The 18,725-nt window shown below is 35.9% G+C and overlaps 2 non-coding genes across 2 annotated transcripts; both read right to left on the bottom strand.

Moving 5' to 3' along the window:
* Positions 1 to 1,667: 1,667 nt before the first annotated feature.
* Trnal-caa (transfer RNA leucine (anticodon CAA)) lies at positions 1,668 to 1,772 on the bottom strand. The gene is made up of 2 exons: positions 1,735 to 1,772; positions 1,668 to 1,713 (listed from the first exon to the last, which is right to left on the bottom strand). It is a non-coding gene; the product is annotated as a tRNA-Leu (tRNA).
* An 11,887-nt stretch (positions 1,773 to 13,659) lies between these two features.
* Positions 13,660 to 13,764, bottom strand: Trnal-caa (transfer RNA leucine (anticodon CAA)). Its single transcript has 2 exons — positions 13,727 to 13,764; positions 13,660 to 13,705 (listed from the first exon to the last, which is right to left on the bottom strand). It is a non-coding gene; the product is annotated as a tRNA-Leu (tRNA).
* Between the last annotated feature and the right edge of the window lie 4,961 nt (positions 13,765 to 18,725).

Genomic DNA, 18,725 nt, shown 5'->3' with positions numbered 1-18,725 from the left:
TATTCACAAAGTTGTAACATTTGTTAAAATAGTGAATGATAACTTCCCTGATTTAATAACCAGCATGTTTCAAACGAAAACTGCAGCCATTAATATGCGTAGAAATTTGTTTTAATGAAAATCTAAATTTTCCGTAGTATTCATACAAACTAAACATATTGCACATCCAGCCACGTGGACCCCACATTTTAGACCCTGACATTCTTAGCAAGACAAACTCTTTCTTTGAAAACCTCTAAAACAATTTTAAGCCTTTCCATCTTGACGCCACCAGTTTGACATGGTGGCCTAATGTAAAATTTCTATTAGAGACGATAGTCTTCTCCCCATCTTACCATCAGATGCCAGTTTCAGTCTGAAATGGCTTAATATCCTACTATCCACCTACATTCTACATTCGAGAGAACAAAATACTTATTTGGATTGATAAAAGCGGATGATGCAAGAAGAAAAAAATGAACTGTCAGAAGTGGGATTTGAACCCAGCCCACATTCGTGGACCAGAACACTCTATATAGGTTTATAACCTTGAGTCTGGCGCCTTAGACCACTTGGCCATCCTGACATAAGTATAAGCGTCACGAAACTGACTAATTGTTGAAGGCTTCCATATATAAAAGCCCTATCTTTTGTAAAGTCATTTGAGTAATGTATGTTTTTATTAAAAATGTATATACATTGCATACGATAAGTCCATTTTCCATAAACTAACGACAACTGTATTTGACGGGTCTTCTATTTACATTAGACTAATAAATGTTGGGCAACTTCCTCTGTTGTGCAATCTGCATCAGCCATTTTTGTCATATAACTCGCGTCCAAATGGAAGGCCATGGTGCTACAAAAACGGCGAATTTAAAATGCACCATAATTGAATGCATCGGACTGGCATACCTGCCGTGTATGATACGCGTATTGGTGGAAAAATGAATAGCTTCATTTTAATTAAATAATCTACGGATAAATGTGTTTGTGTGTGTTTGTGTTTCTGTGCGTATATTTTAATTTCTCCTTTTGTAGTCTCTGTTTGTCTGTCCCCCTCCGATTTGAATTTGGCACAAACGTCTATCCCACGTACGATACACAAATTTGAATGAAATGCTGACAGTGAAGTGGTGAGTAAAGATAATCATTCTAACCAAAGAGACACAGTTCTCTCCTCATATGAAATGTATCAATGCAGTGTAACTTGAGGTCAGTCCGTCCTAAGATTGGCAAAGCTGCTGTAACAGTTGTTAAAGTGGTGAATGAAAAGTTGCCTGACTTGATATTCAGAATGTCTGAAATAAAATGTGCCGCTACTAACATACGTAACAATTTTGTCTTAATGGAAATCTTAAATTTCCCCTAGCGTTTATACAAACTACACATATTGAACGTACAGTTGCGTGGACCCAATATGTTAGACCCTGAGAATTTTAGCAAAACAAACTCTTTCCGTGAAAACCCTTAAACCACTTTTATGGCTTTCCATCTTGACGCCATCCTTTTCACCATGGCGGCCTAATGTTAGATTTCTGCTAGAGGCAACACTTTTCACCCTCTTTAACATCAGATGCCAGTTTGAGGCTGAAAAGGCTCAATATTCTACTATCGACTTACATTCGAGAGAATAAAATACTTATTTTGATTGATGCGAACGGATGATCCAAGAACAAAAAGTCAGCTGTCAGAAGTGGGATTTGAACCCACGCCCACATTCGTGGACCAGAACACTCTTTGTAGGTTAATAACCTTGAGTCTGGCGCCTTAGACCACTCGGCCATCCTGACATAAGCAAAAGCGTCACGAAACTGACTAATTGTTGAAGGCTTCCATATATAAAAGCCCTATCTTTTGTATAGTCATTGAGTAATGTATGTTTTTATTAAAAATGTATATACTTTGCATACGATAAGTCCATTTTCCATAAACTAACGACAACTGTATTTGACCGGTCTTCTATTTACATTAGACTGATAAATGTTGGGCAACTTCCTCTGGCATCAGCCATTTCTGTTATATAACTCGCGTCAAATGGAAGGCCATAGTGCTACAAAAACGGCGAATTTAAAATGTACCATAATTTAATGCATCGGACTAGCATACCTTCCGTGTATGATACGCGTATTGGTGGAAAAATCGATAGCTTCATTTTAATTAAATAATCAACGGATAAATGTGTTTGTGTGTGTGTGTGTGTGTGTGTTTGTGTTTCTGTATGTATATTTTAATTTCTCCTTTTGTAGTCTCTGTTTGTCTGTCCCTCTCCGATTTGAATTTGGCACAAACGCCTATCCCACGTACGATACACAACTTGAATGAAATGCTGACAGTGAAGTGGTGAGTAAAGATAATCATTCTAGCCAAAAACACACAGTTCTCTCCTCATATGAAATGTATCAATGCAGTGTAACTTTAGGTCAGTCCGTCCTAAGATTGGCAAAGCTGCTGTAACAGTTGTTAAAGTGGTGAATGAAAATTTGCCTGACTTGATATTCAGCATGTCTGAAATAAAAAGTGCCGCTACTCACATACGTAACAATTTTGTCTTAATGGAAATCTTAAATTTCCCCTAGCGTTTATACAAACTACACATATTAAACGTACAGTTGCGTGGACCCAATATGTTAGACCCTGTAGAAGTTTAGCAAAACAAACTCTTTCCGTGAAAACCCTTAAACCACTTTTATGGCTTTCCATCTTGACGCCATCCTTTTCATCATGGCGGCCTAATGTTAGATTTCTGCTAGAGGCAACACTCTTCACCCTCTTTAACATCAGATGCCAGTTTGAGGCTGAAAAGGCTCAATATTCTACTATCGACTTACATTCGAGAGAATAAAATACTTATTTTGATTGATGCGAACGGATGATCCAAGAAAAAAAAGTCAGCTGTCAGAAGTGGGATTTGAACCCACGCCCACATTCGTGGAAAAGAACACTCTATGTAGGTTTATAACCTTGAGTCTGGCGCCTTAGACCACTCGGCCTTCCTGACATAGGTATAAGCTTCACGAAACTGACTAATTGTTGAAGGCTTCCATATATAAAAGCCCTTTCTTTTGTATAGTCATTGAGTAATGTATGTTTTCATTAAAAATGTATATACTTTGCAGACGATAAGTCTATTTTCCGTAAACTAACGACAACTGTATTTGACCGGTCTTCTATTTACATTAGGCTGATAAATGTTGGGTAACTTCCTCTGTTGTGCAATCTGCATCAGCCGTTTCTGTTATTTAACTCGTGTCCAAATGAAGGCCATGGTGCTACAAAAACGGCGAATTTAAAATGCACCATAATTGAATGCATCGGACTGGCATACATTCCGTGTGTGATACGCGTATTGCTGGAAAAATGAATAGCTTCATTTTAATTAAATAATCTACGGATAAACGTGTGTGTGTGTGTGTGTGTATGTGTGTGTGTGTGTGTGTGTGTGTGTGTGTGTATCATAGAGGTTATGACACTGGAACATTTGCATAAGAAGAGAGACATCCCGAATGTGAAGTGATGTGATGTGATTTTGATTTTTAACGTAGATTTAACAATTTTTCAGTCATATCGCTACGATGTCTGCAATGTGACAGTTTATAGTGATGTCTAGCACTGGGGCATCATGCCGCAGACATGTAGCATGATGTCCCACCCAGTCACATTATCCTGACACCAGGCCGACCAGTCCTAACACTAACCTCTTAATGCTGAACGCCAAGCGAGGCAGCTGTTAGCACCATTTTTTAAGTCTCTGGTATGACTCGGCCGAGGATCGAACCCACGACCTCCCGCATCCGAGGCGGACGCTCTAACCACTAGGCCACCCGAATGTGACATCTCATGAAGAAATGGAAATTCGAAATGTTTTCCTTGAGCCGTATATCGCTTAAATGCAAACGTTTAGCACGACATAAAGCATAAGAAAAGCTAGTTAATACATGGGAAAATGACAGAAATTACAGTCTCAACGTGGTATGTGCTGGCTGGTATATTACAGTAAAAAGTCCCTCCCCACCCCACCCTTGCCAATGGTTTCAATTTTGTAACTTTTCAGAAAAACGGATGGGGGAAAGTACTAAAAGTTGTTTGAACCAAATTTCAAGTTGACAAATAGATTCACAAATATGTCTGACTCTGATTTATGGATCATACAAAACAATTAGAATACATCAACTGTATTAGTTTGGGAAAATATTGATGGAAAAGAGAAGAAAAAAAACTCCTGGCTCCAACAAATTCCAAGCCACCCACACCCAGTCCCATATTATAATATGAAGTAACATAGTTATTTAACTTCAATGCATCCGTATGCTGATATCGGCATTCTATATCTGTTTAATATAAACCCTACCAACAATATTGAATTTGCAGCTATCCACTGTTACCACGGGCACTTGATTGTGGGGTTAACTAATGATAACGGGTCCCCGAGTGGACGAGTGGTCTAAAGCGCTCTCCGTTACGGATCACTGTCATCTCACCTCTCTCTACGTGAGTTCGAGTCTCGGATTCGGCCAATGTGGGTATGTGACAAAGCTTGCCAGTAGCTTCTCGTGGGTCGATGGTTCTTTCCGGGATTTTCCCGGGTTCTTCATCCACCATTAATACTGGCGCCATTTATAGCCTATCGTTTCCTGAAAAATGGCGTTAAACCCTACAACAACAGAGTGTTATTATTGGTTTCCCCCCTCAATCAAGTGCTTCTGAATGTTACAAATGATCATTATACAAAATACAGTCTATTACAGTAATTTGTGTTATAAAAAAGATGCATTTATTTAATTTAGTTACTAATGGAATGGTATGACAAATATGCCTCGGGTTACATAGATGTTACTAACATGGCTAGTTGCTATCACTATATAAAGATCCTGTCTGTCAGGGCCTTCGAATGATACCAAAAAGAGATGTTGAATGAACCCCAAAGACGAAATTTGACACAAGACGGCCCTTGCCGAGGATTATTATTGCATGAGCTGTCCATACAAGAATACATACCAGTTGATCATTATAAATCTGGTAGCTCATTGGTTGTTCTTATTGATTCTGGTCCAGAGATAAAGATGATGCAAAAAGTAAAATGGCCAATCATGTCTTGCAATACAGTTTTCATGGTATAAAAGGTTTTAGATGGTCATTTGCCCTTTATCCAAATACAAAGGCATCACCAAGTGATCTTTCTATTTCAACCTGGAAATGGATTGATGAACTTTATGTATATCGCTTTAAGCCAACATTTCTGCTGCATGGATGGCTCAAGCAATATCCAAGCAATTCTTAAAATGCACTTTCTGCAAGAAATCTCACGGACACACAGATGATTGCTAAGCATTACAGAAACCCAATGAAGCAAATAAATTATCTTCGTGATGGACCAATGTCAGTTACTCAAGAAGATCAGGTACATTATTTTAACTATTGATTTGGAGGATTTTCATCAGAGCCTTCTCACTGTAGATGGCTTCTTTATCATCTGGAAGATGTGGATATATAGTTATAAGCGGAACCACAGTACACATCCTTTCCCAGTTTATCAGAAGCTTTCTGATGAGCATGATTTTCCAAATGATGCTCATAAGATGATTAACAAACTTGCTGTCGAAACTCTAAGCTAGGACAGGTTGAATTTGATGACTATGCACGAAAAAAGTGTCTGTGCCAGCACAGAAGGAACTAACAGCAGCAATGAATCTTCTGTAGCATTCAATTATTTTACTTTCCTTCTTTAGTGACAGTCTAAATATTCAACAGATGAAAATCTAATAAGACTTACTTTAGCGTATGCCTTGTTCTAGTCATGGGAAAACAAGTTACCGATTCAGACAGTGTCAATACGATATTTAAGAATTTAATGGCAACGGAAACAATGGAGGATCTTAATTTTAGTCTATTATAAATTCATGTCAATAATAAAGTTGCTTGTGTCAAAAATAGATCAAAGCATTGTATATTCCACAATTAACATCGATATTGTTGAAAATACGTTCTGCCAATAGAGTTCTCTGTATTATGGGGCTGCTACTAACCCAACATTTAATTCCTATCGTACAGGAAAATTTTCCAACATTATTATTATTCTATCATGATAAGGGAACCTGTTTTTAATTCTTTTCAGCTGTAGAGGTACAAGACAAAACAAGCATTACCATCGTGATTCTATACTTTGATGCAGGGATACAAATCAAAGGTCGACTAAATTACAATGAATGAAATTGTGGTCACAAAAAAAATATGAAATGCATAAATGCATAAAGACATCCATGGCTTACAACATTTTGTCTCTTTGAAAAGTCGTCTGAATCAAGAAGGTATTGTAGGAATAGTTATACGCAATAGCCAAGAAACCTTGGAAATATAAATGACAACATCTTTGTACACTATCATTACTTCTCACTGCAATCTAAACTCCTAAGTAGCTAATTTCTTACCAGTATTAAAGCTGGATGTATGAATCCAATTGTAAATTAAAACTGAATAAAACGGACACAATGCAGTTTCATCTGGCTTTATGTGCAATATTATCCTTTTCTATGATCTCAATATATAGAAATTCAAAACGTGGTGATGTGAAGTGTAACTATCAGTTATATTGCTTTATTAATTGGATACATGCCCTGGATTTGTCATCCATCTCTACATCACTGTGTGCCTCCCATTGATCATAATGTTTTATTCGGTTCCATTCCGTCATTGAGATATGGGAAATTTCCAGTAATGCAAATTTAACTGGGAGACACTTTTCCGTTCACATAATACATAAAAAGTGAAGATAACCCAAAACAAATACATTTCATTTAGAGTAATGTGAAATATAACCAAACGCAACCCATCTACCTCAGTATGTTGCTTTTGTGCAGTTAGCCCAAGGCAGTATAACATCATACATTTTAATATAATATTGTGTTAGGGCAAGCAAACTGATGAAAACTAATTATACAAGCATAAACTAAATGAAAGCTTTTGTTTTCTTGACAGCTTAATTCCTATATGAGATTCAAGAAATGAATAGTATTTACATTACGAAAAAGATTTACAAAGCAATTGTTAACAGTTTCTAAGTTAAAGTTCAGTTGAAATTTGGTTAATTACTCACATATTGACTGAATAAGTATACTATGTTTTAAAAAATTCTTTCTTCACAGACATCTACAGTTCAAATATATATATATATATATATATATATATATATATATATATATATATATATATATATATATATATATATATATATATATATATATTACAGAGAAAATACTACGAAACAAATCAATGTTTATCCATGTCAATAAGTGTTCAACACTTGTGAATTTTTCCAGCGAATGTCACACGATCTTGAACATTATATAAGGATCAGAACAACGCTTGTTTTTCTCCCTAACAAGTCAGAAAAACGACTTGACGTAAAAGACCGAAGCTGTTCCTATTGCATATTTGCCAGGTTATACCGAGATGTAGCGATTGTTACCGATGTTCAAAAAGACTCTGTTAATCAAATAACCAATCACTGAAGCAATCACAATCGAATCTCATTCACTTCGAAGTAGGCTGGAAGCATCGAAGTTGATATTGTGTTAAAGTGTACAAGGCACGAAGCCACGGACAAACTTTGTGTAAATGTTGAGATTCAGAATTATCAAGGCACTTGAATATTACTTATGGGAAATGTGTGGAATGTCTTCTTTACGGTGATGTATGTTATGAGTGACTAAATGCGTGGATAGTATATAAAATTAAAACAGTCATCCAGGAGTCAGATTGTGACCTGCGAGAGTTATTTACCTTGTCTTAATTGGGAGTGTGTTATCGTTCGTTTCCCCATGAATCAAGTGCATGTACCGTGATGATACTGAAACAGAGATTTTCAATTAAACTGTGCTAATGCATCAGACTGGCAAGTTTTCTGTGTGTGCTACTCATATTGATAACAAAAATCTATAGCATCGTTCTTATTGAATAATCTACAGACAAATGTGTGTGTGTGTGTGTGTGTGTGTGTGTTTGTGTTTTCTAATTTTCGTTTCTTGTTTCTTATCGACCTCTTGTAACGATAAGATTTGTGTGAATAATTATTATATACTTCCTGGTGAAGAACCTACAAGACAATCTCTGTGTTCTAAAATATTGTTCTTATTCACCTTAAACGGTTATGCTCTGTGTAAATTGTCGTTTTTATTTTGTGAAACAAGCCACTAGAACTACAATACTGGTATATCAATAGAATGCAACAGTTATGTTTGCTGTTAAATATATTCTTGGAAATAATGAAATCTAACTTTTCATTTGACAAGTTGATATGATATAATTTTGATGCCCGTGGTATCCTGTTGTATTATTTCATCTTGGATATATTTAGACGCTAGAAGAAAGAAATCGAGCCAACACAATTATTTCTCCTGTGTTGAGAACAATATCCCAATTCACGATTATTATCCTTATATGATGAGGGATTTATGCTATTTTAAATTGTATTGTAGTGTTCATGTTTATTTCAATTAATTTGGTCTCTTGATTAAATCCGTTGCACGTTTTTCTACTTATTTAACTCAATTTCTTGTCTCTAATCATTGCACTCATTGGAACAATAGAAAGACTAAATACACAATAAATTTATTAACTGACAATAACTATATAAACTAAAAATGGATACCTGTTTTATAATTGTAGGATCACATGATGTATACTCTTTGAATATCATTATAGTTTGAAATGGCTTGTGTTTATTTTCTCTTTTCTATGTAGAGATCCTCTCAAAATTGTTTCTATTTTATTTGTGTATATATTGTGAGTGAATGTTTGTGGAATGGAATGTATCGACGTTTCTTTTGTTTCTTGTACGTATTAATTTCGTTCTTTTCACTAATATATTCTATAATATATTATTTTATATCGGTCTACAGATACCAAGTTTTAGTGCCCTTAAGAGTTGCACGTATATTTAGCATATGGGGGTGTACACCTCCAGCCAGCAATACATCTGTAATTCGAAAGTAAATGAAATCATCTCTTTTTTTTAAAAAAAATCTAATAATTGAAAATAATTAGTAAATAATGCAAATAGACAAATTATAGGCTTTACATGTTTCTTATTTTAGCTTTGAGCACAAATATACAAACATTCTAGTAATGTTTTGGTGTTTATTAAATATATTAAGCATCAACATAAGCTCTAGTCACACCCACACGTATTGTCACCTGTAAAGAACATCAATGCATCATGGCTTAGGTGACAAAGATAGTCTTGTACTAGGTTAACTTATGTACAAACATCCGATGCACAGTTTGCTTTCTCATAAATCAACATTTTAAAAATATTTCTCTCCAATACACGATAGACTAAGGACATACAATGTGTATAGTGCCGTTTGGGTGTACTTCCAGTATACATGTGCACACTCAAATACGCTATCGATTATCTCCATTATTTACCTACATACGTACCCGTTACACTGACCTTTAGCCACTCTGTGTATGTCTGTCTCTCTGATCTATTTGACACTGTTGAAGGACCATTATGATGGGTGAACTTTCTGTCTATTGACTCCATAACTATCTACTTACGTACCCGTCACCTTGCCCTTTAGCCTTTCTCTCTCTCTCTAGCTCAACATTCGATTTGGCACAAAACATCTACCCCACGTTCGATACACAACTTTGATGTACATTTAGGCCAATATATTTGACAAAAAATTAATTGGAGAGCTACCTAACATTGAATTGTTTGGTAGGATTGGAGGTAACAAAATGGGCTGTCAGTGTGAACTGATGATAAAAGATAATCACTCTAGCCAAAATGACACAAATTCTCTCCTCTGATGAGATCTATCAATGCAATGTATATACAGGTCAGTCCGTCCTAATATTGACAAAGTTGTAACATTTGTTCAAATGGTGAATGATTACTTCTCTGGTTTGACATCCAGCATGTTTTAAATGAAAACTGAAGCCATTAATATGCGTAGGAATTTGTTTTAATGAAAATCTTAAATTGCATTATTTACTAATTATTAAATATCTTAAATTGTGGGCACGTTAAAATATGATATATATAAATGCAAAAAGATATCCATGGCTTACAACATTTTATCTCTTTGAAAAGTGGTCTGAATCAGGAAGGTATAATAGATAAAAACACATTAGCAATAGCAAAGAAACCTTGGAAATATAAATGACAACATGTTTGTACACTATCAGTACTTCTCACTGCAATCTAAACTCCTAAGTAGATAATTTCTTGCCAGTATTAGATTTGGATGTATGCCATTCAACAGTAGATTAAAACTGAATAAAACGGACACAATCCATTTTCATCTGCCTAAGCTCTGTATTAATTTTACTTTCTTTTTGTGAAACAAACCACCAGAATTCCAATACTGGTATATCAATAGAATGCAACAGTTATGTTTGCTGTTAAATATATTCTTGGAAATAATGAAATCTAACTTTTCATTTGACGAGTTGATATTATATAATTTTGATGCCCGTGGTATCCTGTTGTATTATTTCAACATTGGATATAATTAGACGCTAGAAGAAAGAAATCGAGCCAACACAATTATTTCTCCTGAGTTGAGAACAATATCCCAATTCACGATTATTATCTTTATATGATCAGGGATTTATGCTATTTTAAATTGTATTGTAGTGTTCATGTTTTATTTCAATTAATTTGGTCTCTTGATTAAATCCGTTGCACATTTTTCTACTTATTTAACTCAATTTCTTGTCTCTAATCATTGCACTCATTGGAACAATAGAAATACTAAATGCACAATAAATTTATTAACTGACAATAACTATATAAACTAAAAATGGATATCTGTTTTATAATTGTAGGATCACATGATGTATACTCTTTGAATATCATTATAGTTTGAAATGGCTTGTGTTTATTTTATCTTTTCTATGTAAAGATCCTCTCAAAATTGTTTCTATTTTATTTGTGTATATATTATGAACGAATGTTTGTGGAATGGAATGTATCGACGTTTCTTTATTTTCTTTTACATATTAATTTCGTTTTTTCACTAATATATTCTATAGTATATTATTTTATATCGGTCAACAGATACAACGTCTTAGTGCCCTTAAGAGTTGTACATATATTTAGCATATGGGGGTGTACACCTCCAGCAAGCAATATCTTTTAAGAACTAATAAATGAAAATAATTAGTAAAGAATGCAAATAGACAAAATATAGGCTTTACATTTTTCTTATTTTAGCTTTGACAACAAATACACAAACATTCTAGTAAACTTTTGGTGTTTGATAAATATATTAAGCATCAACATAAGCTCTAGTCACACCCACACGTATTGTCACCTGTAAAGAACATCAATGCATCATGGCTTAAGTGACAAAGATAGTCTTGTACTAGGTTAGCTTATGTACAAACATCCGATGTACAGTTTGCGTTTTTAATAAATCAACATTTTAAAAATATTTCTCTCAAATACACGATAGACTAAGGACATACAATGTGTATAGTGCCGTTTGGGTGTACTTCCAGTAAACATGGGCACACTCAAATACGCTATCTATTATCTGCCATATTTACCTACATACGTACCCGTTACCCTGACCTTTAACCACTAAATGTGTGTCTGTATGTCTGTTTCTCTGATCGATTTGTCACTTTTGAGGGACCTATATGATGGGTGAACTTTCTTTCTATTGACTCCATAACTATCTACTTACGTACCCATCACCTTGCCCTTTAGCCTTTCTCTCTCTCTCTCTCTCTCTCTCTCTCTCTCTCTCTCTCTCTCTCTCAACATTTGATTTGTCTCAAAACATCTACCCCAACTTTGACGTACATTTATGCCAATATATTTTTCAAAACAGTTAATAGGAGTTCTACCTAACATTGAATTGTTTGGGACGGTTGGAGGTAACGAAATGGGCTGCCGTTGTGAACTGATGAGGAAAGATAATCACTCTAGCCAAACAGATACAAATTATATCCTCTTATGAGATTTATCAATGTAGTATATACAGAGGTCAGTCCATCCTAATATTCACAAAGTTGTAACATTTGTTAAAATAGTGAATGATAACTTCCCTGATTTAATAACCAGCATGTTTCAAACGAAAACTGCAGCCATTAATATGCGTAGAAATTTGTTTTAATGAAAATCTAAATTTTCCGTAGTATTCATACAAACTACACATATTGCACATCTAGCCACGTGGACCCCACATTTTAGACCCTGACATTCTTAGCAAGACAAACTCTTTCTTTGAAAACCTCTAAAACAATTTTAAGCCTTTCCATCTTGACGCCACCAGTTTGACATGGTGGCCTAATGTAAAATTTCTATTAGAGACGATAGTCTTCTCCCCATCTTACCATCAGATGCCAGTTTCAGTCTGAAATGGCTTAATATCCTACTATCCACCTACATTCTACATTCGAGAGAACAAAATACTTATTTGGATTGATAAAAGCGGATGATGCAAGAAGAAAAAAATGAACTGTCAGAAGTGGGATTTGAACCCAGCCCACATTCGTGGACCAGAACACTCTATATAGGTTTATAACCTTGAGTCTGGCGCCTTAGACCACTTGGCCATCCTGACATAAGTATAAGCGTCACGAAACTGACTAATTGTTGAAGGCTTCCATATATAAAAGCCCTATCTTTTGTAAAGTCATTTGAGTAATGTATGTTTTTATTAAAAATGTATATACTTTGCATACGATAAGTCCATTTTCATTAAACTAACGACAACTGTATTTGACGGGTCTTCTATTTACATTAGACTAATAAATGTTGGGCAACTTCCTCTGTTGTGCAATCTGCATCAGCCATTTTTGTCATATAACTCGCGTCCAAATGGAAGGCCATGGTGCTACAAAAACGGCGAATTTAAAATGCACCATAATTGAATGCATCGGACTGGCATACCTGCCGTGTATGATACGCGTATTGGTGGAAAAATGAATAGCTTCATTTTAATTAAATAATCTACGGATAAATGTGTTTGTGTGTGTTTGTGTTTCTGTGCGTATATTTTAATTTCTCCTTTTGTAGTCTCTGTTTGTCTGTCCCCCTCCGATTTGAATTTGGCACAAACGTCTATCCCACGTACGATACACAAATTTGAATGAAATGCTGACAGTGAAGTGGTGAGTAAAGATAATCATTCTAACCAAAGAGATACAGTTCTCTCCTCATATGAAATGTATCAATGCAGTGTAACTTGAGGTCAGTCCGTCCTAAGATTGGCAAAGCTGCTGTAACAGTTGTTAAAGTGGTGAATGAAAAGTTGCCTGACTTGATATTCAGAATGTCTGAAATAAAATGTGCCGCTACTAACATACGTAACAATTTTGTCTTAATGGAAATCTTAAATTTCCCCTAGCGTTTATACAAACTACACATATTGAACGTACAGTTGCGTGGACCCAATATGTTAGACCCTGAGAATTTTAGCAAAACAAACTCTTTCCGTGAAAACCCTTAAACCACTTTTATGGCTTTCCATCTTGACGCCATACTTTACACCATGGCGGCCTAATGTTAGATTTCTGCTAGAGGCAACACTTTTCACCCTCTTTAACATCAGATGCCAGTTTGAGGCTGAAAAGGCTCAATATTCTACTATCGACTTACATTCGAGAGAATAAAATACTTATTTTGATTGATGCGAACGGATGATCCAAGAACAAAAAGTCAGCTGTCAGAAGTGGGATTTGAACCCACGCCCACATTCGTGGACCAGAACACTCTTTGTAGGTTAATAACCTTGAGTCTGGCGCCTTAGACCACTCGGCCATCCTGACATAAGCAAAAGCGTCACGAAACTGACTAATTGTTGAAGGCTTCCATATATAAAAGCCCTATCTTTTGTATAGTCATTGAGTAATGTATGTTTTTATTAAAAATGTATATACTTTGCATACGATAAGTCCATTTTCCATAAACTAACGACAACTGTATTTGACCGGTCTTCTATTTACATTAGACTGATAAATGTTGGGCAACTTCCTCTGGCATCAGCCATTTCTGTTATATAACTCGCGTCAAATGGAAGGCCATAGTGCTACAAAAACGGCGAATTTAAAATGTACCATAATTTAATGCATCGGACTAGCATACCTTCCGTGTATGATACGCGTATTGGTGGAAAAATCGATAGCTTCATTTTAATTAAATAATCAACGGATAAATGTGTTTGTGTGTGTGTGTGTGTGTGTGTTTGTGTTTCTGTATGTATATTTTAATTTCTCCTTTTGTAGTCTCTGTTTGTCTGTCCCTCTCCGATTTGAATTTGGCACAAACGCCTATCCCACGTACGATACACAACTTGAATGAAATGCTGACAGTGAAGTGGTGAGTAAAGATAATCATTCTAGCCAAAAACACACAGTTCTCTCCTCATATGAAATGTATCAATGCAGTGTAACTTTAGGTCAGTCCGTCCTAAGATTGGCAAAGCTGCTGTAACAGTTGTTAAAGTGGTGAATGAAAATTTGCCTGACTTGATATTCAGCATGTCTGAAATAAAAAGTGCCGCTACTCACATACGTAACAATTTTGTCTTAATGGAAATCTTAAATTTCCCCTAGCGTTTATACAAACTACACATATTAAACGTACAGTTGCGTGGACCCAATATGTTAGACCCTGTAGAAGTTTAGCAAAACAAACTCTTTCCGTGAAAACCCTTAAACCACTTTTATGGCTTTCCATCTTGACGCCATCCTTTTCATCATGGCGGCCTAATGTTAGATTTCTGCTAGAGGCAACACTCTTCACCCTCTTTAACATCAGATGCCAGTTTGAGGCTGAAAAGGCTCAATATTCTACTATCGACTTACATTCGAGAGAATAAAATACTTATTTTGATTGATGCGAACGGATGATCCAAGAAAAAAAAGTCAGCTGTCAGAAGTTGGATTTGAACCCACGCCCACATTCGTGGAAAAGAACACTCTATGTAGGTTTATAACCTTGAGTCTGGCGCCTTAGACCACTCGGCCTTCCTGACATAGGTATAAGCTTCACGAAACTGACTAATTGTTGAAGGCTTCCATATATAAAAGCCCTTTCTTTTGTATAGTCATTGAGTAATGTATGTTTTCATTAAAAATGTATATACTTTGCAGACGATAAGTCTATTTTCCGTAAACTAACGACAACTGTATTTGACCGGTCTTCTATTTACATTAGGCTGATAAATGTTGGGTAACTTCCTCTGTTGTGCAATCTGCATCAGCCGTTTCTGTTATTTAACTCGTGTCCAAATGAAGGCCATGGTGCTACAAAAACGGCGAATTTAAAATGCACCATAATTGAATGCATCGGACTGGCATACATTCCGTGTGTGATACGCGTATTGCTGGAAAAATGAATAGCTTCATTTTAATTAAATAATCTACGGATAAACGTGTGTGTGTGTGTGTGTGTATGTGTGTGTGTGTGTGTGTGTGTGTGTATCATAGAGGTTATGACACTGGAACATTTGCATAAGAAGAGAGACATCCCGAATGTGAAGTGATGTGATGTGATTTTGATTTTTAACGTAGATTTAACAATTTTTCAGTCATATCGCTACGATGTCTGCAATGTGACAGTTTATAGTGATGTCTAGCACTGGGGCATCATGCCGCAGACATGTAGCATGATGTCCCACCCAGTCACATTATCCTGACACCAGGCCGACCAGTCCTAACACTAACCTCTTAATGCTGAACGCCAAGCGAGGCAGCTGTTAGCACCATTTTTTAAGTCTCTGGTATGACTCGGCCGGGGATCGAACACACGACCTCCCGCATCCGAGGCGGACGCTCTAACCACTAGGCCACCCGAATGTGACATCTCATGAAGAAATGGAAATTCGAAATGTTTTCCTTGAGCCGGATATCGCTTAAATGCAAACGTTTAGCACGACATAAAGCATAAGAAAAGCTAGTTAATACATGGGAAAATGACAGAAATTACAGTCTCAACGTGGTATGTGCTGGCTGGTATATTACAGTAAAAAGTCCCTCCCCACCCCACCCTTGCCAATGGTTTCAATTTTGTAACTTTTCAGAAAAACGGATGGGGGAAAGTACTAAAAGTTGTTTGAACCAAATTTCAAGTTGACAAATAGATTCACAAATATGTCTGACTCTGATTTATGGATCATACAAAACAATTAGAATACATCAACTGTATTAGTTTGGGAAAATATTGATGGAAAAGAGAAGAAAAAAAACTCCTGGCTCCAACAAATTCCAAGCCACCCACACCCAGTCCCATATTATAATATGAAGTAACATAGTTATTTAACTTCAATGCATCCGTATGCTGATATCGGCATTCTATATCTGTTTAATATAAACCCTACCAACAATATTGAATTTGCAGCTATCCACTGTTACCACGGGCACTTGATTGTGGGGTTAACTAATGATAACGGGTCCCCGAGTGGACGAGTGGTCTAAAGCGCTCTCCGTTACGGATCACTGTCATCTCACCTCTCTCTACGTGAGTTCGAGTCTCGGATTCGGCCAATGTGGGTATGTGACAAAGCTTGCCAGTAGCTTCTCGTGGGTCGATGGTTCTTTCCGGGATTTTCCCGGGTTCTTCATCCACCATTAATACTGGCGCCATTTATAGCCTATCGTTTCCTGAAAAATGGCGTTAAACCCTACAACAACAGAGTGTTATTATTGGTTTCCCCCCTCAATCAAGTGCTTCTGAATGTTACAAATGATCATTATACAAAATACAGTCTATTACAGTAATTTGTGTTATAAAAAAGATGCATTTATTTAATTTAGTTACTAATGGAATGGTATGACAAATATGCCTCGGGTTACATAGATGTTACTAACATGGCTAGTTGCTATCACTATATAAAGATCCTGTCTGTCAGGGCCTTCGAATGATACCAAAAAGAGATGTTGAATGAACCCCAAAGACGAAATTTGACACAAGACGGCCCTTGCCGAGGATTATTATTGCATGAGCTGTCCATACAAGAATACATACCAGTTGATCATTATAAATCTGGTAGCTCATTGGTTGTTCTTATTGATTCTGGTCCAGAGATAAAGATGATGCAAAAAGTAAAATGGCCAATCATGTCTTGCAATACAGTTTTCATGGTATAAAAGGTTTTAGATGGTCATTTGCCCTTTATCCAAATACAAAGGCATCACCAAGTGATCTTTCTATTTCAACCTGGAAATGGATTGATGAACTTTATGTATATCGCTTTAAGCCAACATTTCTGCTGCATGGATGGCTCAAGCAATATCCAAGCAATTCTTAAAATGCACTTTCTGCAAGAAATCTCACGGACACACAGATGATTGCTAAGCATTACAGAAACCCAATGAAGCAAATAAATTATCTTCGTGATGGACCAATGTCAGTTACTCAAGAAGATCAGGTACATTATTTTAACTATTGATTTGGAGGATTTTCATCAGAGCCTTCTCACTGTAGATGGCTTCTTTATCATCTGGAAGATGTGGATATATAGTTATAAGCGGAACCACAGTACACATCCTTTCCCAGTTTATCAGAAGCTTTCTGATGAGCATGATTTTCCAAATGATGCTCATAAGATGATTAACAAACTTGCTGTCGAAACTCTAAGCTAGGACAGGTTGAATTTGATGACTATGCACGAAAAAAGTGTCTGTGCCAGCACAGAAGGAACTAACAGCAGCAATGAATCTTCTGTAGCATTCAATTATTTTACTTTCCTTCTTTAGTGACAGTCTAAATATTCAACAGATGAAAATCTAATAAGACTTACTTTAGCGTATGCCTTGTTCTAGTCATGGGAAAACAAGTTACCGATTCAGACAGTGTCAATACGATATTTAAGAATTTAATGGCAACGGAAACAATGGAGGATCTTAATTTTAGTCTATTATAAATTCATGTCAATAATAAAGTTGCTTGTGTCAAAAATAGATCAAAGCATTGTATATTCCACAATTAACATCGATATTGTTGAAAATACGTTCTGCCAATAGAGTTCTCTGTATTATGGGGCTGCTACTAACCCAACATTTAATTCCTATCGTACAGGAAAATTTTCCAACATTATTATTATTCTATCATGATAAGGGAACCTGTTTTTAATTCTTTTCAGCTGTAGAGGTACAAGACAAAACAAGCATTACCATCGTGATTCTATACTTTGATGCAGGGATACAAATCAAAGGTCGACTAAATTACAATGAATGAAATTGTGGTCACAAAAAAAATATGAAATGCATAAATGCATAAAGACATCCATGGCTTACAACATTTTGTCTCTTTGAAAAGTCGTCTGAATCAAGAAGGTATTGTAGGAATAGTTATACGCAATAGCCAAGAAACCTTGGAAATATAAATGACAACATCTTTGTACACTATCATTACTTCTCACTGCAATCTAAACTCCTAAGTAGCTAATTTCTTACCAGTATTAAAGCTGGATGTATGAATCCAATTGTAAATTAAAACTGAATAAAACGGACACAATGCAGTTTCATCTGGCTTTATGTGCAATATTATCCTTTTCTATGATCTCAATATATAGAAATTCAAAACGTGGTGATGTGAAGTGTAACTATCAGTTATATTGCTTTATTAATTGGATACATGCCCTGGATTTGTCATCCATCTCTACATCACTGTGTGCCTCCCATTGATCATAATGTTTTATTCGGTTCCATTCCGTCATTGAGATATGGGAAATTTCCAGTAATGCAAATTTAACTGGGAGACACTTTTCCGTTCACATAATACATAA

This window comes from Sinohyriopsis cumingii, chromosome 1 (genome assembly GCF_028554795.1).
Source record: "Sinohyriopsis cumingii isolate HCF-2022 chromosome 1, ASM2855479v2, whole genome shotgun sequence".
Classification (NCBI taxonomy): domain Eukaryota; kingdom Metazoa; phylum Mollusca; class Bivalvia; order Unionida; family Unionidae; genus Sinohyriopsis; species Sinohyriopsis cumingii.
This window is presented reverse-complemented; position numbering and strand designations above follow the sequence as displayed.